This window comes from Pinus tabuliformis, chromosome 5_1 (genome assembly GCF_031772625.1).
Source record: "Pinus tabuliformis cultivar Carrire ecotype Pingquan chromosome 5_1, CPIR1, whole genome shotgun sequence".
Classification (NCBI taxonomy): domain Eukaryota; kingdom Viridiplantae; phylum Streptophyta; class Pinopsida; order Pinales; family Pinaceae; genus Pinus; species Pinus tabuliformis.
This window is the reverse complement of record NC_142305.1, coordinates 771,585,883-771,610,069: the sequence shown is the minus strand read 5'-3', so window position 1 is coordinate 771,610,069 and position 24,187 is coordinate 771,585,883. Positions and strand designations below refer to the sequence as shown.

The following is a 24,187-nucleotide window of genomic DNA, read 5'->3' as shown; positions in this document are numbered from 1 at the left end:
TGTGTGTGTGTGTGCTTGGTTCATTGGGAAATAAAAGAAGAGGTCACATAACCTAATTCAAATAATAATAAAAGTATTATTAATTCCAAATTGACAATAAATAAATAGCTATAGGAAGTGAGCAACGCCAATCTCAGAAACGAAAACAAACTTTTTGACTTAACTAGTGTTAAGAAGACAATAAACATTGTGAATATAAAAACTAATTTGGTCAATTCTCAAAATACCATTGGATGAAAAGTGTTAAGAGGGTTGAAAGTGAAAAGCAATTTATCTTAGATTATCCATCTTATATTAACATTCCATCTAATTTTCAAAATATTTACACCCATAGGCCTCTCTATTGAAACTTAGTAGATTAATCTTTCTTTTAATAGAGATATTTATCTTATGGTCATAAATGAATGATGACATAACCATCATCTTGTCATATTCTCAACCTCAATAGATATATTTCAAATATTAACTAGTTTTATCTCTAAAATTTTGTTTATCTTTTCACATTTGCCTACTAATACAATTATAAAATTTTCAAGTAAATTATCAAATAACAAATGACATGGTATGGATACATGTTTATCTTTCCATATTTATCTATTACAATTTTGAAATTATCATGCAAATTATAACAAATAGCACAAATTTATTTTTTCACTTTTACCTAAAATAATTATAAAATTACTATATAAATTATCAAATAATCACATTTACCTAATAAAATTATGAAATTGCCATATAATTATGAAATTGCCATATAAATTATGAAATAACACATGAATCATATAAATATAAAAGTTTATAAAACAAATAATCAAGTTAAATTCATAAATGTAATTGTGATCATGGTCACAATAACCAATCTTCTTATTCTTTTTAAATTAACAAAACTACAAGCACTTCTTATTGAAAATAGAAATAAAATATTAAAAACTTATGAATAATCCCTTAGCTTTTTGAAATCCAATAGACCATATAAATTTTATTTATAAATTTTAATAAACTTAGTAATCATTATCATCATATCATATTAAGAAATCTTGTATGGTTAATCATTGTATTAAGAAACATTGTATGGCTCATGTCGTTCGTGAAGCTAGGACTTCCCTCGACGTAATCAGGGTCCCACACCCAACGAGAATCTCCTCACACCTTACACAAGATCCGACGGTGATAAGCCAAGGAGGCTTGATCGGATGGCTTTCAGGCGTTTAGAAATAGTTTTACCCAAAGGCTTGGAAACCACAATAGGCGTAATGGACATTAAAGGTATGCTACGTTCATAATTAAATTCGCATAGTTATAGTTAAATATGGACCATTAAAATGGTTGATTTGAAATCATAAAGATTAATTTACTCCATGGTCCACAAGACTTGAGCGAAGTACATGACCCAATGTCATTTAAATGAATATTTAGGTTTTTACCAACCTAGATATAATGTTCATAGATTTCCAGGGAAAATGATGGATGCTAATTTAAAAAACTGACCTAGCTGTTGCTCTGCGCGCGCGCGCCTGAGCCTGCTCTCAGCCCTCGGCCTCTCTCGCTACTGCGTCTCTGCTCGACGATCCTTCCCATGGATCCACCGGATCCGCCTGGAGGGGATCCGGACCTGCAACAAGCCTTTTCCATCCTGGTGAAATCGCTACCTCAGCAAAGACCAAGACCGACAGCAACCAAGTTTGTAAAGAAACTAGATGTGTTACAGGAAGTCCATTTGCCCCCGACTATTCCTCGCATGGCAGCCATCTCGCTTGCAGAGAAAGGACTAATCGGTCAATTTACAGGGTTATGGCCCTCACCCAAAACTGTGCAAAGATGGGTAGAGCGTAACTGGGCAGACAAGGTTCAAGGGAAAATATCTATAAGGTTTTGTGGCAGAGGATACTTCACCTTCCACTTTGAAACCAAGGAGGACAAGGATCTAATCTTTCGAAATGGGCCTTACTTCATGGATTCCAGAGGACTCTACCTCAACAAATGGACCCCGGACTTTGATCCCGAGCTGGACATTCCAAGTGCTGTTCCTGTTTGGGTCAGACTTCCTCATCTCCCTCTTCACTGCTGGGGAGATGACTCGGTCAAAGCAATAGGGAACGCGGTTGGAAAATATATAGATCGAAGTGAACCCAAGGATAACATGCAGGCCTGTGCGCGAATATGTGTGGAAGTTGATCTGGGACGCGGACTACCAGAGGCAATCAAACTGAAAGTAGATGACTGGTGCCATATTCAACAGCTGGACTACGAGCAGATCCCCTTCAAGTGCAAGGTATGTCACGAATATGGACATTTTGCTAATAGATGCCCAAAACTTATAGCTGTAGATTCAATAGAGCAAGAAGGACAGTGGGAAACGGTAAAGAGAAAAAAAACGAACCCATCCATGAAGCAAGCAGAAACTGAAATCCCAGGGCCTTCCCAGCTTCATCCTTCTCATCCTCATTCATCTCATCAGCCCCCCCCCTCATCCTCTCAGCAGCACCCTCCTCTCATCCCCTCTTCACCTCCTAGACTATCGGACCCCTCCATCCCTCCATCATCCAATCCCTTTGCTTCTCTTTCTGAGGATGACCCCGAACAAGACCCCCTCTCATCTGATCCGCATCCACATTCCTCTCCCCTCCAATCTTCTCAACCCTCTCCTGATATCAACTCCATAAGAATCACCAGAAGTTCATCAAAGGAACATGGTGCGCCCAGTGACATTCCCAAAAAGCATGGACCTGGCAGGAAATCGGCTAAGCAGCAAAGAGAAGAAAGCGCACAGAAAGATATAGCAATGGGATCCCAGACACCTATCGAATCCTACATCCTTGGACACTCGGACAAGGAAAACAACAATAAAGGCAAAGAGAGGCGGGCACCTCTCCATACCACTGGTAAATCATGATGAAGTTGCTATCCTGGAACAGCAGGGGACTAGGGCACCCCTCCAAGAAAGCAGCCCTCAGGGAACTAATTCAAAGTGAAAAACCCGAAATCATACTCATTCAAGAGACGAAACTAGATCAGTCGGAAATCAACAGACTAATCAGCCAACAAAAGCAATACAGTGGCTGCGCCAGTGAAGCCAGAGGAGCATCGGGTGGCATTCTAACAATGTGGGACAATAGTAGATGGACTTGCAGCTTCACCAAAATCCATCAGCACTGGATCAGTGTTAAACTGGAAAGTAAGGACAATGGAGCAGAGGTTAAAATTTACAATGTTTATTCACCGAACCACTATAGGGAAAAAGAAGTTTGCTGGAATACTCTGAACACAAACATAGAAGAAGATCATGACAGCAATATTATTCTTGCAGGGGATCTAAACCTGGTCATGCACACCAATGAGAAAAGAGGAGGAAACTATAGCTCAGATCCCTTCAGAAACAGGCTTGAGCATATTATGCAGGAGAAAGATCTAGTAGACATAAAACCTAAGAATAGAAGATACACATGGAGCAACAGGCGTCTAGGAGCTGGAAATATCATGGAAAGGCTCGACCGTTTCCTCATCAACATCGCCTTTCTATCCACCTTCTCCACCGGTCAGTCAGATATCCTCAACATCTCCGCCTCGGACCACTATCCAATCACGCTCACATTGCACAGTCAAAGCCAGCTTGGACCCCTCCCGTTTAAATATTCTCCCTTATGGAACCGAATCCCTGCAGCTAGAGACGCGGTGATGCAAGCGTGGACCCAGCACGTGGAGGGTTCCCCGGCTTTTATCTGGGAATCCAAGCTGAAGCAAACTAGGCAGGCCCTCAAATCTTGGGCTAAGACCAACTATCAGGAACCTGAGCTCATTAAAAAAGACATAAAAAAAAGCCTTGAGACAGTCCAGCAAAACATTGAGGCGCAAGGTCTCACCCAGCAAACAAAAGAGGATGAGATTCGACTGTATACCCAGCTGAGGCAAACAGCCAGAGATGAGGAGATTAAATGGAGGATAAAATCAAGACAGTTGTGGCTGCGTGAAGGAGATAAGAATACCTCATACTTCCATAAGCAAGCTACAGTCAGGAAGGCAAGAAACACTGTGAGTATAATAAAAGACAGTGATGGGAAGAGCCACGATACTCAAGATTCCATTAAAGAAGCAGCAACAGCTCACTTCAAAAACTTATTATCTGAGGATAAGAGCGATGAGGATTACTCAAGTCTTCTCCAACACATGACTAGAGATGTTACTCAAGGAATGAACAGCAAGCTTACGCAAGAAATAGAAGAGGTTGAAGTACAAAGAGCAATCTGGAGTCTCCATCCGGACAAAGCTCCAGGTCCCGATGGGTTTCCAATAAGCTTTTACAGAGAATACTGGCATCTGATCAAAAAAGACCTTCTAAAGATGATTCGCTGGTCCCTTCAGAAAGGCAAATTGGGGGGCTTCACCAACTCAACCTACCTAGCTCTAATCCCAAAAGAGAACAGGCCCTCTACCTTCTCAAGATTTCGGCCCATATCCCTATGCAATTCGGCATATAAAATCATTACTAAAATTCTGTCTTCTAGACTCAAGCCTCACCTTCCCTCTTTAATCTCAGAAAACCAAGGAGGATTTATGCCCAATAGACACATATCAGACTCCATTCTCCTTGTGCAAGAAGCTATACACTCTAGCATAAGTCGAAAGGAGAAAGGCTTTGTCCTAAAACTCGACCTCGCCAATGCATTTGATAGGGTCAGACACTCCTTTCTGTTTGCAGTTTTACACAAAATGGGATTCAATTCCTCCTTCATAAATATGATCAAAGCTTGCATCTCAAACCCTTGGATTTCCCCTTTGGTAAATGGGCGACCTTGTGCTGCTTTCCAATCCTCCCGAGGTCTCAGACAAGGCTGCCCCCTGTCCCCTTATTTATTTATTCTTATGGCCGAATCCTTTAGCAAAGCCTTGGATTACAACCGAAGAGTCGGCCTCATAACTGGCATTCAATTTGAGCAGGGCACAAAGAACATCAACCACTCCCAATTTGCAGATGACACCCTCTTGATGGGAGGTGCTTCAATCACCATTGCAAGGCGCTTCAAAAAGATACTAGATCAATTCATGGATTATTCAGGAGGAAAAGTTAATCAAGTTAAAAGCTGTGTCTATGGATGGAATGCAACGAATCACACCATACATAGCATTGCAAACATTCTTGGAGTCTCACACAAGCTTGACTGGAGTCACTTCACATATCTTGGGATGCCAGTCAGTATGGGGCCTCTGAAGATCGATACTTGGAATGGAATTCTTGATAAAATAAAAAGGAAGATTCAGCAATGGGGATCTATGTGGCTGAACCCAGCTGGTCGCCTAGTTCTCCTAAAATCAGGCCTGATCTCTCTGCCCATTTACCGCTTCTCTCTGATCCAAGCTCCAATGGCCTTCCATCACAAAATGGAGAAAGCTCTCAGACACTTCCTCTGGCAGGGAGGAAAGTCGGAGAAAAAAAAGTTTAACCTGGTTAATTGGAAAAATGTTATTCAGCCCCTTGAGAAAGGAGGACTTGGAATTAGATCCCCAAATCTGCTAAATTTAGCCCTCGGGGCTAAAATTATTTGGAGACTAATTACAGGGGGCTCAGCTTGGTGGAAAACAGTCCTTGAGGCCAAATATCTGAATAACACTCGGCATCAACTGTTGGACACCAATGTCCCCAGCAGAGACAGCACCAATATTTGGAAACTGTGTAAGAAAATCATCCCCTTTATGGCCCAACATACTTCAAAAATACCCGGGGGAGGTGACAGCATTAGCATCTCTACTGATAGAATATCAGGCCAGTGTTCTATAGAGTCCAATATAGAAGCAGCCCCAGCAATCAGTTGGCTTAATAACAGAGGAATTTGGAATCTAGCTCAAATAACGCAGTGGGGAAATCAAACTCAAGCTTGGATAGGCTAGTCATTCCCGGACTATCCTAGAGATCTCGAAACAAGCTTCCTAGCTCTAAAGAGTCTATTGCACAGTAAAGCTCCAGTCCAAAAAGGGATAAAAGATAGCTATCGATGGGACCCTACGGGAACTCTCTACACAACCAAAGCAGGGTATCAACAATTGTGTGAAAGCGCTTATCCACAGGTCATCTGGATTCATTGGAAATTGGCTTGGAAGGCGGAAGCCCCTCCTAAAGTTAAATTTTTCTTCTGGCTCCTCCTGAAAGGAAAGATTCTAACAGCAGAAAACTTAAAAAAAAGGGGCATATTGGGACCCTCCAGGTGCCCAAATTGTTGTCAAGCTGAAGAAACAATGCAACATTTGTTCCTTGATTGCCAAGTCGCAAAGAAGTGTTGGAAAGATATGGCCTCAATAGGGGAGGTTGCCTGGGAACCAAAGGCATCTATAGTTGAAACTGTTCACAGCTGGAAGAAAAATTGCCCTTGGAAAGGTAAGAAGGGCAAACTAACTCAAAGAATATGGAACACAATTCCATTAACTCTTGTTTGGTGCATATGGTTGGCCAGAAATAACAAGGTTTTTCAAGATAAAGGACACAATTTAAGAGTTATATGCCACAAAGCCAAGAGTTTAGCGGTGGAAGCAATCACCACCCGCATACAAGGCAAGATTGAGGCCACCCACTTAAGTGTCGAAGAAAGAAATCTGCTCATCTATGGGCATGGCAGCCTTATCAGTGCCCAGGCAACGAGAAAAGAGAATTTACAGCAGAATGAGACAAGTAATGGCTGGAAATTGAGACTCAAAGAAGAAGAATTTGCTCTATGGCTGAGCAACTGCAACAGGTTTCATATGTTTTTCGATGGAGCCTCAAAGTCAAACCCTGGCAAAGCAGGGGCAGGAGGTCTTATACGCAACGCTAATGGTGAGCCAATTCTCCATTTTGAATGGGGGCTGGGTGAATTATCAAATAACAGGGCCGAGGGATTGGCCCTGTTCCAAGGACTCACGCAACTGATCAGGTTAGGAATCAAAAGGGCGACCATCTTCGGCGATTCTGCAATCATAATTCGGCTCATGGTGAATAGGCAGACTTCACCAAACACCTTATTGCAACAAATCATCAGTAGAAATCAGATTCTCAACGACATGATGGAGGAGGTCAACTACTACCATATTCTGCGTGGCCTCAACAAAGATGCTGACAATTATGCCAACAAGGCCTGTGACCGCCCCAAAGGCCACCTCAGCTGCAACGACATCCTGTCTACCCACCTATTGCCATGATTACGCATCCATTTCAAGTATGGGGCACCGTAACCAATAGAATCCGCAACTGCAGGCAAATCAGCAGAGCAGAGGACAGTTTAGATAAGGAAGCAAGGAACAATATTAGGAACCAGATCGGGCAATCAGCTCAGCCCCCTTGTTTCATTCGTTCCCATGCTTCACATGATCACAGTCAAACCGCATTGTACAGAGCTGGCAAGGTAGATGAGAATATACTCAGAAAATGGATTGAAAAATCTGCCCGAAGTGTGGGAAGCCACCGAACTGCAAGAAGAAATCGTCCCGCCAGACAGACCATCTGCTCCAAATCAGATATGCATTGGGCTGTGTGGACCAATTTTGGAAATATCTCTCAGGATGGCTCCCGCCCCAACTGCACAGACGCGCTATTTATAGCCAGACAGCGACTCAGTCTCCTTCATACTAGTGAGGCAATTTGTGATGGTATCCTTCCCTTTAGAGTAGATTTGCTTCAAGTAGCTTTATTTCTTTCTGCAAGAGGTGTCGATCTTCAGATTCCAGGGGATTCAGCGCGCAGCACCAGTGCCAAGAAACAACTTCAAAGTTTCTATACCAGAGAGGTGTTCGCAGTCAAGAATAGCGAGCTAATCCAGCAAAGTCTTCGTATCAGAGAAGCGGATCCCATGGAGCGCCCTGAACAATGTTTCCACTGCCGCGATCTGCAGGCAGAATTTGAGGAAGTGCGCGCGCAACAAAGGGCTTTGGAAGATCAAGTTCGCGGCATAGAGGCTAGGCAGGCTGAACAAATCCGGAACCTGGAAGCAAAGCTTGATGAGCAGTGCAGAATCCTTCATGACAAATACCGCGCTGAGATGAACTTATTCCTTCACCGAGTTCACTCTCTGCACGAGCAGTTCAGCGATCTTAGTAATAGATGTGCTCATGCTGAAGAATCAATAACAATCCTCAGGTATATGATGGAAAAAAAATACAAAGAAGCTTCATCCTCCTCCAGCGCTAAACCGAACGAGGCTGACCAGAACCCGGAGGACTCCACAGCGCGAAAGATCAGTCACATAGAAATTGATTAGTAATGTGTTGCTGTTGTAAGTTTTGGTGTTTTCAGTTTGTACGAATCTATAGTAGCAAAAGATGTCTTATAGCTAGAAGAAATAGGATCAGGATCAAGGATTGGAACTATTTTGTATTCCCTTGGATCCGTAATGCTCAAGAAGCACTTAATGTATGGCAAGATGCCTCCCTCTTTTTTTCAAACTAATATATAGCAACCGAACTTGTTAAAAAAAAATGTTCATAGATTTCCAATTAGTTGAATATAATGTTCTCTCACATTTCATTCCATAATTATAATAGTTGATGGAAGCTCTTAAGCTTCCCTCTAATCTTAACTGCTTATGATTCCACTGTTTAGGCTTTCAAAAGCCAATTAAAAATTAAGTAGGAAAGGCCAAAAATATTGCCTAATTTATTTTAAGAGATTTACAATTCTAAAGCCTTCTCTGATCAAATGAAAAATTAAACTTTTGTTTCTTGTTTCCTCAAGAGTACAATGGATCGATAATGTCCACTACAGAGATATCAAAGCCTAGTTATTGGGTTTGTGCATCTAAGGATGACATCTATATCGTAGGTTTTTATGGATTATCTATTCTTTAGTGAATATTAATATTTTTTGTTTCAGATGTTTTGTGAAGACTAAATTGACTTGGTATTCACTATAACAAAGTTATACCATTTAAGATTCAGATCCAGATCCAAGAAATTCACTAGCCTAGCCTACCCCTAAACAGCATGTGAAGGATCATTTTTCAAAGTTGGTGTATGTTGATCTCACTAAATTAAGACCCTGTAAGAGCCTTCCATTCTTAGAATCTTCCATTTCAAGCCAGCCATGAAGACTGTTTAAAAGGTTGACAAACAAAATTCATCTTCACTAACAGCCTTAAAATTCCTTTCAAGAGATGTGTTATAGCCATAACAACAAAGACAACTAAGAACTAAGAATTTTCTATGAGTCTTATGCTTATGATAATCATTAAATATGAGCCTGCAACCATAAATAGGCATCATGAGAAGTCATATGAATTTCTATAGACAGATATAAAACTTTTTTGAACATCAATTACCATTTCATTTAATAAAATTAAATTGCAGTTTACAAATTATAGAGGTACGTGTTTTGTTAAAATGAATAGTTGCATGCATTGATGAAGGGTGAATTGTTTTCCACCCAACCATAGGTTTGGTCATCTATTCAATTCTCTTGCAACTGGCCAAACCTTATCCAAACCATGGAGCCAAGAGGGGAACTTTCTCTTAATCATTAAAATGTGGATTCATCAAGGCCACTCTCCTTCATTAAATAAAACTAATAATAAAATCCTTTCAAACCCACTGATTCAAGGCCCTACTTATACCATGAGTGGTTTCTCAGCTATCTTGCTAATGTGTAATGTCAAAAAAGAAACCGATGGAAAAAATAAATTATGATACGGTGAATCTTAGGATGTAACATCCCCTAGCTACCTAGTTGGGTTGATGCCACTCACATTGTTGTTGATACTGTATAGCTCAACAAAAATATAACATAACCAAAAAATATAAGAACATGCATAACAACCATCAATAACATAAACAGGCTTGGACACTCATCTAATAAAATATATTGACTAGTTGTAGACATTGGACGTATCACTTAGTCGTAGACCACGTTGTTCCAGCTCTCTCAGCAGTCGATCACCCTCAAGCTAGGGCCATGACTCCACTTTGGCATTAACTCTTGAGCCAAGTAAATAACCAGTATTGTACACAACATGGCCAAGGAACCAAGCCCCAACGACCTCTAACTAATATGTTCACATCCCTCATCATCCCCACACACAAGTAGTGCACCCCCTTCTCTGCACTTGCAGTCCCTTGGGTTGTGCCATTACCTCTAGGGTGACCAACTCAGCAGGCCAGGGATGTCCAAAGCATTGTAGTTGTAGGAGCTTGTGCTTCCTTCAAAGGTCTCTAGGTCCCCTCGAGGCCCTCACACAAGGACACTTATCCAAGGACACTTATCCAGACTGATCCTTATCCAACTGAATAAAGGAATCACCATTTTATAGGCATGGTGACCCTCTTTATATTCCAATAATATATTATAGTATTATAAGCTATTTTATATCAAGATACTTTTCTCATCGTGGATTAATATCCCTCCTAAACTCTTTTCGTCCCCTAGCCTACAATTGTGGTGTTCTTTTTAACAAGTGCACTTTGCATGATGCAGGATCGCTGGCCTTTTAAAACACCGGCTCTACTTTGGCCTCAAAACATATCAATACATTAGCCCACTTGCCTAACACATTATACACATATAGGCTTCAATAGAATCCGACTCAATAGCCTAATCAACATATCATAGCTCACTATCCCAGTATCACGTGAACAAGTACATTATAGTTCAAGGATTAACTTGAGGGTATTACATTTCCCTCCCCCTAATTTATGCACTACCCTCAGTGCATTTAGATACATGTATAATCAAGATTACCAATAGTTGCAGGTACTATTGTTGCCTAGCGTCCTCAGGCTCGTACTTGCAATTTCAGGATTGTAACCGGAGCATTGAACTTATGCCAAATCGACGGGTCTGTTCTGGAATTCCTCACTCCATCTGTCCATTATGCTTTACCTTTGCAAACATTACAATTCAACATGATCATCATCACACCAATAAAATAATGGGAGAAAATAATTAAAATGTAGTTGACAAAATTAATGTATAAGTTGATCAATGATTTAACTGATAGGGTTAAGAGTCTTCCGCTTAATCAACAGGTGAATCTTCTAGAAACCCAAAAACAGAAGTTGTGACTCGTGAGGCTCTGTGAGAAATTAACCACAGAGAAGCATCATAACCATTATAACATTCTGGTAGAATTTGTATAATACCAAATACCTAACATATTGTTGAAACAAACTTCTATCCATTCTGTCAAACATATAAATAATTTTGACCTACTCTGTGACCTGCCTCCAACCCTATTTGGAAAATGTAATTTCAACACTCATTTACATTCCTAGACTTGTGATCAACCTCAACAATCCCACTGTATGAATGTTTTCGCATTATGGCCATCGAAGATATCACATATCTCTCAGATGTGTTGTAATCTAACCACAAATCTTCTCGCCCTACCTCAGAGATGCTACTAGTAGCCACAACTTCTGGGGTTTCTATCCTCAGGAGAAGCATTTGCACCCAAGGATAAACCTTTCAGTTTCCATGTCCTACAACAAATATGATATACGAATAGACTTGTCCCCACTATTGTCATTACCACCTTCGAATATAATAGGACCATCAAAGTACAACAGAAAAGTTCTGCCACTGTATTGCTTATTTTCAACATGCGAGTATGAACTAATATCAACAATTCCATGTCTCATTGTGCTCCCTTTTAAATATTTGCCCCTGTAGATTTCAATATATCTTTACTAGCCAAGTGATTGATAACAATGCTTCCTTTTCTTTTGCTGCAAATAAACTCCATGATAGGCATTCTAGCTGCTGGAAGTAACATTCTCTCTTGTGCCCAGAATGTGATATACGATCTGTACCTCAAAGCTGGAAACATCCTCAAGATCAATGCCTCAACTTCATGCTTCCAAGAAGCATCCATAATAGGCCCTTTTCTGTTGTAGCAAACTCCTCCAGGACTATGTCAACATGCTACCCCAAAGATGCTGAAATTCACTATCTTTGCATTCTTCCGGGAAAAGTCCTGAACCATGTAAACTCCTTAAGGCTCTAAAACAAGAAGCAAATTATTATTTCTAGTAATGCAATACATTAGTTTCACCATGAAGAGGAACTTCAAACCTAGATTAACCAACTACATAACAGTGTATATAAAGTTGTTTCTAGCAATGTCTTTCCAAATCCCATACCATGGGTGAATATGCAACCAAGGCCCTTGTCTCTAGACTTGAACTTATTTGATGATTGGATACAATTTTCCCAACTGAATTAGGTGCCAAGAATCTAGTGAGGTTATGAAGTAGAAGAAGACACTCAAATTTCTCTTCATTTATTATTTTGACAACATTAATAAGGCCTTCAGCAGCATTGCTTCAGATTCAATTTCCTTCACCCTCATTTGCAATATTCTTCAAAATGTCATTTGATATGAGAGATGGGTTCACACAGAACCATGTCAAGCCATCCCATATGAAATTTAAGAACTTAGAAAAAGTGCCTAACTGTAATCAATAACAATAGATTCATAGAAAAATGATGTTTTACACATTCAAGTTCCAAGCTAGTTCTGGATCTGGAAACTAAATTTACCTTAAAAATCCTATCACCATTATGCTGGAAAAACATCCATAGCACACTTTCCTTGAGCAAGTGAAGCCCTTCTTGTTCTTTCTTGTCGTTCCTTCTCTTGGAATGGTATCTAATATTATCTTGAACCATCCATTGCAAACACCAAGCAACAAATGTAAGCCCTGCACATTGTTTGGTCTATGGGGTGATTGAAATTCTTTGAAGTGTATATAGGGATTAGGTTTTGCAAATGTAGTCTAGCTCCTCAACCTTGGACTTGCATCATCATTTTACATGGAGAAATCCTGCTATTTCTCAAAAGGGAAGGGTTCCTGTTATCAGATTTAATTATCTTTGTTCCACACAAGATAGTCACACAAAAATGAAAAACAACCTTCTTGCATATGATGTCGCACTGATATAACCACATAACACTTCTTCATACCCATGTTGGGTTGTGTTATATTCTTTCCACGACTAGCCATAGTAGTTAAGTTGGGGGGTTAGAAAGGGGGCAGAGCTCCCCCTTCGTTGCGTCGGGCGCAGCGGGGGGGTCACAGGGGGGCGGTAGCCCCCCTCTACAGGGTCCGAGGCAGCGCCCCGGGAATTTTTTTTTTAGAGTCTTAGACCCTATATTAGGTGGACGGACCTACCTATGGTTTTGTGCATGGATTTCGCACATGGTTTTGAGCGTGATGGTTTTCGGTCCATGGTATTTTGTAGATCCAGTCAAGGGAACTACGGTTATGATCTAATCCATGGTTAATGGATTGGGGTTTATGCATGCTTCGGCATGTATATATATGTATTGTAACATTGAAAGGAACATAATGAAAAACCAATCTGGTAGTCCCAGTTTTGGGATCCAGGGGAAAATCTCTGTGTATATTTGTTTTATGTGTTATGCTATTGCCATTGTTTATTTTCTGTTTTTTTAGAATTCGTATGCAGGTAATTTTTGTATGGGGTTAAAATCTACAACCCATCCAATTTAAAATGAAAGGAATCGTATGCAGTTTCTATTGTCAGAACAGGACTAGTACAGTCTTGTTCAAATATTGAGCTCGAAAATATGACAATAAGATTGCGTACAATTGTATCATCTTCATTTCCTGTCAGGACAATATTGGGGTAATAAAGCATCAACCCACACTTTAATCCATTAATCATGTCACAAGGATGCAAAAATGAAGCCTCATCAGTCAATGTTCCATCCCCATTATTATTTTTTGCCTTTGGAGAGATCATAGTTTTTAAAATGTCTTCAAATGATGTAGTGAAGCCCAACCTCAAATTGTCAACCACATAAAATACTGCCATTGAGGATTTATTTTGTGATTTCAAAAAAAAATATGTATTACCCTTGATGGACCCTGATAATGTTACCTATTGCTTCTTGGAGTTACCTTCAGCTGCTCATGATAATACCAGATCACATTACCTTTGTTTCTATTATGTCTACATTCTATTCTCCTATATCAATTGGATTAGTGACATCCATTCCCACGACAATCTGTAAATTAGGGGGACTGGAATTACATGCCTTGCTTGTTGAGAACTCTTTGCAAAATTGGCTTCCTTAATTGGATAATAATGCAGCTCCTCAGGTTCTCCTCTTGATCCATCCTTATACCACATTTTCATATCGCCTAGCAAAGTTAAATGTGAATGGTGTTGGGCTCAATCTTTTTTCAGACATGGGGCTTCAGTATCAGTTGGATTTCATGATTCCTTAGTATTGCAAATATTTTAGAGAGTAACTTATGTGGGAAAGGCTCCATTCCTTGGTAGATTCATGAGGTTGAAAACAATGTTGCGATAATCACGATCGGGATTAAATCAACGAGGGTTTGGAAAAATAAAAAATCATAAAAATCGGGATAAAATCGGTAAAAATCAGCAAAACTAAAAAAATACAAAAATATATATACCTTTTTCAATTTTTTTAGTATCTAATGCATCTACAACATTAAATAAATGCATTGACACATAAATATGAAAAGAGAACTAATATATAGGATGTATCTAATGCTACATCACACATAACAATGAATCATGTCCTGAATCTTGGGTCCTGACTCAACCTCAAAATATCAACAAAAAATATAAAATGCATCTCATATCATGAGCCATATACAATGAAATGAACCACTAAGTAACTATTGATTTCCTCAACCCCTCTTGCGAGAGAATGGAATAGCTTTCCCTCTAGATGAAGAAGGCCCTAGGGCTGGCATTGGACTTTGATGTCCTCTAGAAGCTGAAGAACTAGGAACCAGAGGAGGTAGACCATGTCCTCTACTGGTGACATGGTAAGTGATGTCACCTCCTCCTCTTGTTTCTCCTCCTCCTCCTCCCCTGTAGCTGCTACCCCCTCCATTACCTCCTCCATTGTAGATGTTACCCCCTCCACTACCTCCTCCTCTAACCAATCAGGGGTCAATTCCATGTCAGGCCTCTTGGCCTCAACCCTCCATGCAGAAGTGGTGTCCATTGTCAATCTCATCCCAGCGAGATGGCCTCCATCTCAGGTATCCTCTGAAGTTGCCTCACCGACAATCAGAGATTGTAGTAGACGTAGACCATGTCGTTAAGGTGTTGGGACTCCAACTTGTACAAGGTTCATAAATTATAAATTAATAATTATAAAAATAATAAATTATAGTTTTTATTATTTAATGAATTCAAAAAATTAATTGGAAAAAATTTTACATGTTGTGCTTCTTGGTGTATATTTTTTCAAATACACTCTAGCTGTACTTGCATTCAGAGGAGCTACATGTTCGGTCGAGCACTCGAATGACAAGCTTTTAGAGATTGGGTACTTTGCCACCATAGCTTCTGGACCATGCATCTACAACAAATAAGAGAAACATAAGAAAAAATTTGAAAGTTGAAAGTTGAAGCAAAGTATGAAGGGACAATGAAATTTGAAAATTGAAACAAATTAAAACTTACCTGAAATTTTGGTTGTTATATGATGATTAGCCATTTCAAAGCTAAATGAGCCACCTGCCATCTTGTATATCTCCATTTCTTTAGAAATTTCTACACGTTTTGCTGGAGATGACATCATCTTCTAAACACAAGTGAAGAATCCGTCCATGACCTCAACATCAAATATGAAACCACAGGAGTAAGAAAATGTGGGGTTCAGGTAGATTCCAGCAGCATGAATGGGACGATGGAGTGTATTGTTTCATCGCTCATCAATCACTCTCCATATTAGTTGTTGTTTCTCAAACCCCTCATCCCCCTTATCATCATAATAGTTGTGAATGGATTCTTTGGCCCTATCCATGGCCTCATACAAGTAGCCCATTACAGGCTTGTCTCCATCATGGTTTTAAAACCAGGCCGGTCTGAATCGGATTTGGCTTGGTTGACTGAGCCATACCCTTGCCTGGGCCGGCTCGGTAGAGAAAAACAGTGAGGCGACCGGTTCGTTACCGAACCAGCTGAGTCGATCACCAACTCAGCCAATTCGATAACAGACCGGCCAGCTCGTTTGAGCCTGTCTTAAACCGGCCAGCCTGGGCCGCGGGGAAAAGGCACAACAAAGTGGACTTCAAAGTGAGTTTTTTCTTGGTTTTATTTTTCTAAGTGCCTCTACCCCTCCCCCAAGCCTATAAAAGTGACCCAACCCCCTCACATTTCCTCACAGTTATCTCATTGCATTTGTGTGAGCATTTGTGAGGTGTTTGTGAAGAGTTGGAGTTGGTTTTCTCACTATTGCTAGTGCTACTACTTCTACAGTTGCAGTTGGAAATCTTGATGAAGAGGAGGAGCCATGGGTTTCCTTGTCTGACTCTGATTCAGAGTCTGAGCCAAATGATGTTGGCTTCTCTAGCAGTAGTGACTAGTGATGTTTTGTTGTAGAGGCCATTTAGAACCTCCTTGGTTATGTGCTTTTGTTTTGATCTCTATATTACATGTGTTAGACAGTGCACTAGGTGCCATTTTGATATAATAGACATATTCATGAGCATACTTTGATCATATGTTGTCTTCTCTCTATATTCTAATGCTCTGAGTTTGGAAACATGAATGAAAATCTTTAAAAATATGTTTTTCCATAAAAAATGGAATATTTAATGTATTTTTTACAAAAACCAAGTCATTAAAATCAACTAGGCCGAGTCGATACTGAGTCAGAGTCGGCCATCCGCCGGTTTTGAATCTGAGTCCGAGTTTTAAAACTATGGTCTCCATCAACTAATCGAAAAACCTTTACCAAAGGTTCAGTAATGCTACACACCTCCTGCACTCCCGCCCAAAAGCTTTCTTGGTATGAAAATAATCTGCATATGGCCTCTCCCTTTGATTTGCAACTAAATGACCAAGCATGCCACTCCTTTGAATGAAACATTCTCTTCACATCCTACATAGGATTCAAGAGAGATTGAAGATATATGAAGCTAGTGGCAAACCGTGTAATAGTAGGGCACACCAACTCTTTGTTATTGGTGAATGTTCTCATCAAATGAAGCACAGATGCATGATTATATATAAATTTTATAATGTTTTTTGATGATTCAACAATGTCTCTGACAAAAGGAATTTTTCCTATGTCCTCCAACATCAAGTCAATGCAGTGTGCAACACAAGGTGTCCAAAATAAGTTAGGATGCCTCTCCATAAGCATCTTGTCAACAACAACATAATTTGCAGCATTGTCTATTATGACCTGGACAACATGTTGTGGACCCACCACTTGAATGAATACGTACAACAAATCACAATAATTGTGCATCTTTGATATGTGCAGATGCATCAACAGATTTCATAAACATTGTTTCCTTGAAACAATTAACCAAGAAGTTAATAAGGGTTCTACCCTTTTGATCAGTCCAATCATTTGACATCACAGTGCATCTTATATGTGCTCATGATGCCCTGAACTCCTCCAATCTTACAGTGCAATCGACCTTTTCATTTTGAATAATATACCCTTGGGTCATCATAGGAAGGGGATTTGTACCCCAAGTCAACAATAGCAATAACATCAACCATGGGCTGATAAAATGGATTGTTGCTGGCAATGCTGAAGGGAATGTCACTCCATAGAAAACACCTGCCCACCAGCTTGTCAGCTTCTTCCTTCTCCTTTTTTTTAAGAGTTGATCTGTAATGACCCACCTCTAATACAGGGAGCATAAGAATATTAGCAATGCATACAGGCATGCATATGATAGCTACATATGCATGCATTGCATGCACTGCACTAGTATACACTCTAACTGATTATAAATATTCAATAATACAACACGCCTTCATTTAGGAGTTACATCATTACTCTTCGCTGCACATATTTGCGCATTATATCATAACTGATAAACGATACTCTACTCTCAATATAATCTAAATTATGTAAATTCAAACTATAAATAAATATAATTTTTATACATAAAATTAAGGGTGATTATAAATATGGGTAAATATATATAAAACACAACTATATTAAATCACATTCAGGGATATTCTAAATATTATATTAAAAAAACAACATTAACTAAAAGAAGCTTTTAAACTAAATCATTGAATGAAATTACCGCTGGTATTCTGAATATTTAAATGGGTGAACTACCTCATAATAATAGTCCGTTATAAGAATAAAGTAAGAACCTATTGTTAACCTCTCATAAAAATAAAAATAAATATTTCACATACTAATTTAAAATTAATAATATTATACTAACATTTATTAAATATTAAATGTTTATAGGAATTATTAGTATAATAGTTACTAAATATTTATAATAATGATTACTACCTTAGTTATTAATATTAATTATTAAATTAAAGATTATAATAATAATTTAGATTATTCAAAAATTTGCAATTAATATTATTAAAACAAGCCGACATTAATCTCTTCCTTAAAATCTACTCTCATAGCTATTTAAATACCTAAATCAAGCTCTTCTACTATCAACATTCAAGAAGTCCTGATGATGGATCCCGGTTGGGATTTGAAACATTGACGGAAAATGGTATTTACTGTGGATTCTACGATAACTAAGTCAAAAATAAGAACCTATTGTTAACCTCTCATATTACCTCATTCAATCTCACGTGTCACATACCTCATTCAATCTCACGTGTCACATATCTTGAAATAATTTAAAGAATATTATTTGCATATCCATACATATTAAGTATATATATAAGCAAGGGTGTATATATATTATTCAAAAATTAAACGGTGTATAGATATTTTCAGAGGGTGGTCGTGGATATTTTAAGGATGGAAAATTGAGGGACGTGTATATTTTTCAAAGGACGGTCAATTGATGAGGGCGGCGACAGACTCAAGGAGATTATTTATCTCGAAGTAAGGAAAGTTATGGGGAGGATGGTTTTTGGATATATTTTCCCTGATGCAGAGGCAGTGAAAACAAAAAATGTTCGTAGTAGAGCTCGTTGAAGGGGAAGTGGGGTTCTTTTGAAAGGAGAGGAGACGGAAAGGAGGGGAAAATTACTTTGAAGGAGAAGCTGTGTATAGTAAGGGATGAGCTTGGGGCTCAAGATGTGACTGGAAATTGAGAGAAATGAGTGTTGGTTTTGGAGTTTTGAGCATGGGGTCTAAACACTAAGTTTTCTAGATTTGGAAATCGGATAGGTTAATCCCAGATAGGCAAGCTCGTATCAATCAGTTTGGTAGCGGGAGTAAGCTTAGAGCAATGTCAGCCTGGCCATCAACTTCAAATGGGATATGCAGGGATGTATATGCAATTAATTTGGTAAATTAGGTTAAATTGATGGTCTGGTTAATTGTAAAATTTGTGTATTATATTTTGGTAATTGTCTAGTTAATTGAAAAAGTAGGGCATTATATGACCTGATAGATGGTTGTGTACTAGATGTGGTTCCAAGAATAAAAAATCATGAGGCAGTTGTAGGGTTGACTGTAGAAATTGATGCTAAAGAAGAACCACTCTCATGGTCACCTCCCACCACTCTACCCCCTGCCATTTGATTCTTCATAGCTTCTTTGTTCAGTTTGACTGTCTCTATATTTTCCACTGGGTTGAGGGTTTTACGAATGATTTCTGAAGTTGTATTTGTGCAAAGTCCTACTTTATGTCGTGGAATTTGTGCAAGGTGGAATTCCAATCGGTATACTTCCCCTGCATATGGTGCCCACATAACTTGCAAGTCAAATTTGATCTATCAAACCCCCATCTCGGGTTCACCATATTCCCACAAAAGGTCTAAATTTCTTGGCATGTTTGTTGAACTCTTAATGTAAGATTGAACTTAGCGCACAAGAAGAATTTAAAGTTAAACAAATCAAATTAACAATCAACATTTTTAATTTTTGACCCAAAAAATACCCTCCACTCAATGCAACAATAATGGCAAAAAAAACACACTCAAACCCAAGCAAAAATCATGAGAAAAACCTAGAGCACAAGAAGAATTTAAACAGATAAAATTAACAATCAACATTTTGAACTTTTTACCAAAAAAAACGCTCTCCACTAAATGCAACAATAATGGAAAAAAAAACTCACTCAAACCCAAGAAAAAATCATAGAAAATATATGGGTGACTGAAACCCAGGGAAAAACAAGAAAAAAAGAGGTCGAATTTGATGCCCATACCTAAAATCCATGCCCTGCTGAAGAAACTCGACCCAAATTCAAAATTTCTGTGCTTGGAATCCGAAGTTTCCTCGGTTTTCTCCTCTCTCGCCCTTGTAGATTCATTCTCCTCCTTAGTTGTCACCCTTGCCCTCTGATCAGCTCTAATGCTTGCCCTCTGATTGCAAAATGAAACAAAAAAAAACCCAATTAAACATTTAAAAAATTCTTGTTCCACGGCCTCACGATTTTTTCGCGTTGGATCATGATTTTTTCAAAAGGAAAAATATACGATAACATCGGCCGATAAAAAAAATGTGATTTTTACAAAAAATCGCGATTTAATTGTGATTTTCGCAACACAGTTTAAAACCCCACATACTTCCAGAGAAAGGGGTTCATGCTAGTTTATATGGTGGAAAGTTTCAATATCTCTTCAGGTTGAATTTGTTGTAATAAACAGGCATGAGAATCTAAGGGTGTTTCCCTTTCTCCAGACAATCCAAATAATTTTGCTTAACTAAATTGGTCGAGTGCTCTGACAAATTTTGAATGGTTTTTTTATTCCACGTGACCTTGTTAGGTGCCTTTTATAAGGCAGTGTTGCTAAAGTTACAGAGTATATTCCATTTTCATATATACATAATGTAAATGGAATGCTCCTAAAACTGCTTCAAACCCAGGATTTTTTCTGAGAAGTATCACTTCAATTGCTCTGGGTATATGGCAACTTAATACCAATCCGTATTTATGATGCAAAGCCAACGAATCTCCAAGAACAATAGCTGTAGCATGTTTTTGTATCATATTTTCATTGGCCTTTGTAAAAACTTTCATATGTGGTAACTTTAACTCTGTAGAAGAATCCAATATCTCTCATATTGAAGAAGAAGGATGCCAATTGCACAATTATAACTTAATCCTTTCTGAGAACACAAATGGACATGCAAAGATGAAATCCTTCCTCTCAAGAATCGTTTCTCTAAGTGCTTGGTTTGTTTGACTTGACATTTCTGTTAGCATGCAGCCATATCCATTTTGGATTTCTAGTGGGATATTTTGGACAATTTCTGCAAAATTACGCACGAGTAAGAAACAATACGTGTATCCTGTTTTTTCCATTTGATAGATATGATTACAGTACATCACACATATAAAGTCGGATACCACTTCATGTTTTTCAAAGAAATACGAATTATGATGATCACCTGACTTGTCTTGATCACTGTTAACTCAACTCTCTGTTAGTGCAAGACAAGTATCTGTGCAGGGGCAATTGAAATATGTTTTCTCTTGCATCAATAAAGTAAGCATATGAGAGGATCCAACATGGATGGTATAGTACAACATTTTTAGCTTGTCGGGTTGGAGGCAAATATGTGCCCAATCCTTCCAATTGATACTTAGATACTTTGAAATAGAATAAAAATACATTCACAATAAATGTTCCTCAAGAAAGAAGAATAACCTATACCATTACCCAACCTAGAAAACACATTACAAACACTCATTATCCGTCCCCACAAGGGTTCACAAGGTTGGATCAAGATCCTATAGTCCTTTGAACCACTCGAAAGCATCAGCATATGACAAGAAGGTGTCATTTGAGAGCTGACTCCATAATAACACTTCCTTTGATGGAACATGACAAACATAATTACATATGGCCTCTCCAAAAATACCACAAAAAATGTGCATTGGCTCCTTATGCGACAAACATTTCTAAGCTCCGTCGATTCAAATGAATACCTATCAAACTAAAATTCACACAGGGAATCTCAACTAAGCAAACTTTAGCCAATCCTTGAGCCATCAGAAAATTATAATGTATGTCCAACCAATGCAATATGCCAAACACCATGTATTTCACATGTCTGGCTATGAAGTGTTATGGCCCTAGCTCATTATTTTACAATGCATTATTAGAGATCCCCAGAAGTAATAAACCCACAAGCAAATGATTAAAAATCCAAGATTCCTTCCTTAACATCACCAATAGTTCTCACAAGAACAAACTCCATTCCTAAAATGAACAACTGGAATCCCTTAAGACAATTTTCACACTTAGCATACATAGTAACCAAAGAATTTCCCGCTGAAGCATTTGATACAATTCCCTTAACGCATTCCCCTGACGCATCAAAATCAAAAGCAAAGAATTCCTTGCTAAAGCTAACATGCATATCTTGTAGGTACTTTTCATCATTCCAAAAAGAATACATATCTACAAATGTTATTTAGTCAAACAGATGCCATGCATCATGAACTCCATGCCAACTTTTACTGAAGTGAGTTGATTTGACTTTCTGCTCGCAAATTTAAGATGACAAAGGAGATGGGGAACCTCTCACTCAGTGTATTCTGAAAACATCCTGCAACATCGCATTCCATGTGATGGCGTTTCTCTTAGGCATTTCGTCAAACATTTGGCATGCATCAATAAAATTGTTGGATTTCGTGGACATGCTTAGCAATTTATTTCCTAAGATGTTTTCCAGTGGATAGCTAGTTACCGTTATGGAGGAATGGATCCTTTTTCCTTCTGCCAAATCATTGAGGTGGCACACTCCAGGAATTGTGTCAATCTCCACTACGGAAGAAGCGGGGATTCCCTTCATAGCTAAGGGCAACACCACTAGTGACAATATATAGAAGAGTGGAAGCCATCGCTATATGAATGTCGTTGCTGGCTCAAAAAAGTCTAACAAAGCCAATGGCCACTGTGAAGCCCCTTTTCAAGGCCTTGTCGGTGGCCAGAATTATGCCTAAACAAAACCACCAAATGTGGCACATCACCCACGTTGAGGGAGTCATCCAAGATGCTTCTGGGGTCCTTTTCAATGGCTGTCACCATTATTATTTCATGACCTCGCCTTTTCCTTCCCATCCCCGTGAACATGAACTCACACTCACAATTATTTGTAATTCCTACAGCGACAGCTACCTCTCTCCTCTTCCCAACAACTGTCATGATTTTTCCTCTGCTCTTTTGTAAGCGTGTGTGGGAATTTATGTTAACGCAAATGGTCATCTCCAACGGTGTTCGTGTGAGTATCCATAGAATTATAGGGATTGAATTATCACTGGTGTGAAGATGCAAAGATATATTGAAGTAATATATGATGTTATTGTAAAAATAAAGAAAATATAACAATTTAAAGCGTGGAGTAGAAAATGGAGGCGGAGGAAACTTGTTCAAGCTTGTAACAGTGTCACACTTACATGGCTCAAATTACCATTTCTAAATTATTTTTTCCAATCACGTCATTTTAATCTTATAAGTGAAAATTACAATTTCATTAAATAATATAACATATTTTTAAATTAAATTTATTTATAATTAAAAATATATTTAAAATCACAGTGTAGGGATGAATTTTACAATTCGAGAAAAAATATTTTATTGGAGAGTTTAATCCCACTTATAATCATAAAAAAATATATATATGGGTCAATATTTCTTAGAGAGCGAAAATTCTTATTGTTCAGCGAAGAACTAACTCTCATCAACTCCGTTGTGAAACAAGGCGCTAGAAAAGGCCAAAAGAATTGTGGGAGGAATTTTCTCTTCCGAAAGAGTATGTATTTTTTGCTCTTCCGGAAAAGTGGAAACATAAAAACATTTCATTTTAGAATGCAAAATTGTCAAAGACAATAAGGAAAATTATGTAGATATTTTGGCAGCTAGCTCTTGGTGTAATCTATTCAGCAAGGGGTTTGTCAAGAAGTTGGGAGCATTTATTGTGAAGCTTCACAAGAAAATGGTTGAATACAATAACTAGATGGAAAAGCAATTTGTACCATAGGCTATTTTAGCCTTGTGGACGTTAAATTAATTAATTTCTTTCTTTCTTTCTCATCTTTCCAAAAGTACTTATGGTTTCCTTTGCATAGCTCTTGCGGGTCCCATAATAACAAATTACCATGTAAGTTCACTGTAGTTAAGAAGAAGTCTTTATGTCAAGGATGGTCATTCCTAGACAAAAAAATACCCAATAACAGTTTTAGGTTGAAAACTATTTAAGGTGACCATGTAAGTTCACTGTAGTTAAGAAGAAGTCTTTATGTCAAGGATGGCCATTCCCAAATAAAAAATAACCTAATAACAGTTTTAGGTTGAAAACTATTTAAGTGG

The 24,187-nt window shown here is 38.5% G+C and overlaps 1 long non-coding RNA gene across 2 annotated transcripts; it reads right to left on the bottom strand.

Moving 5' to 3' along the window:
• Nucleotides 1–10,785: 10,785 nt before the first annotated feature.
• LOC149167210 (uncharacterized) lies at nt 10,786–23,135 on the bottom strand. Of its 2 annotated transcripts, XR_016260541.1 has the most exons (3): nt 22,566–23,135; nt 20,074–20,230; nt 10,786–10,828 (listed from the first exon to the last, which is right to left on the bottom strand). It is a non-coding gene; the product is annotated as an uncharacterized LOC149167210 (long non-coding RNA). The 2 variants fall into 2 exon arrangements; XR_016260542.1 differs by lacking the exons at nt 10,786–10,828; nt 20,074–20,230 and adding an exon at nt 22,198–22,424.
• Nucleotides 23,136–24,187: the final 1,052 nt, after the last annotated feature.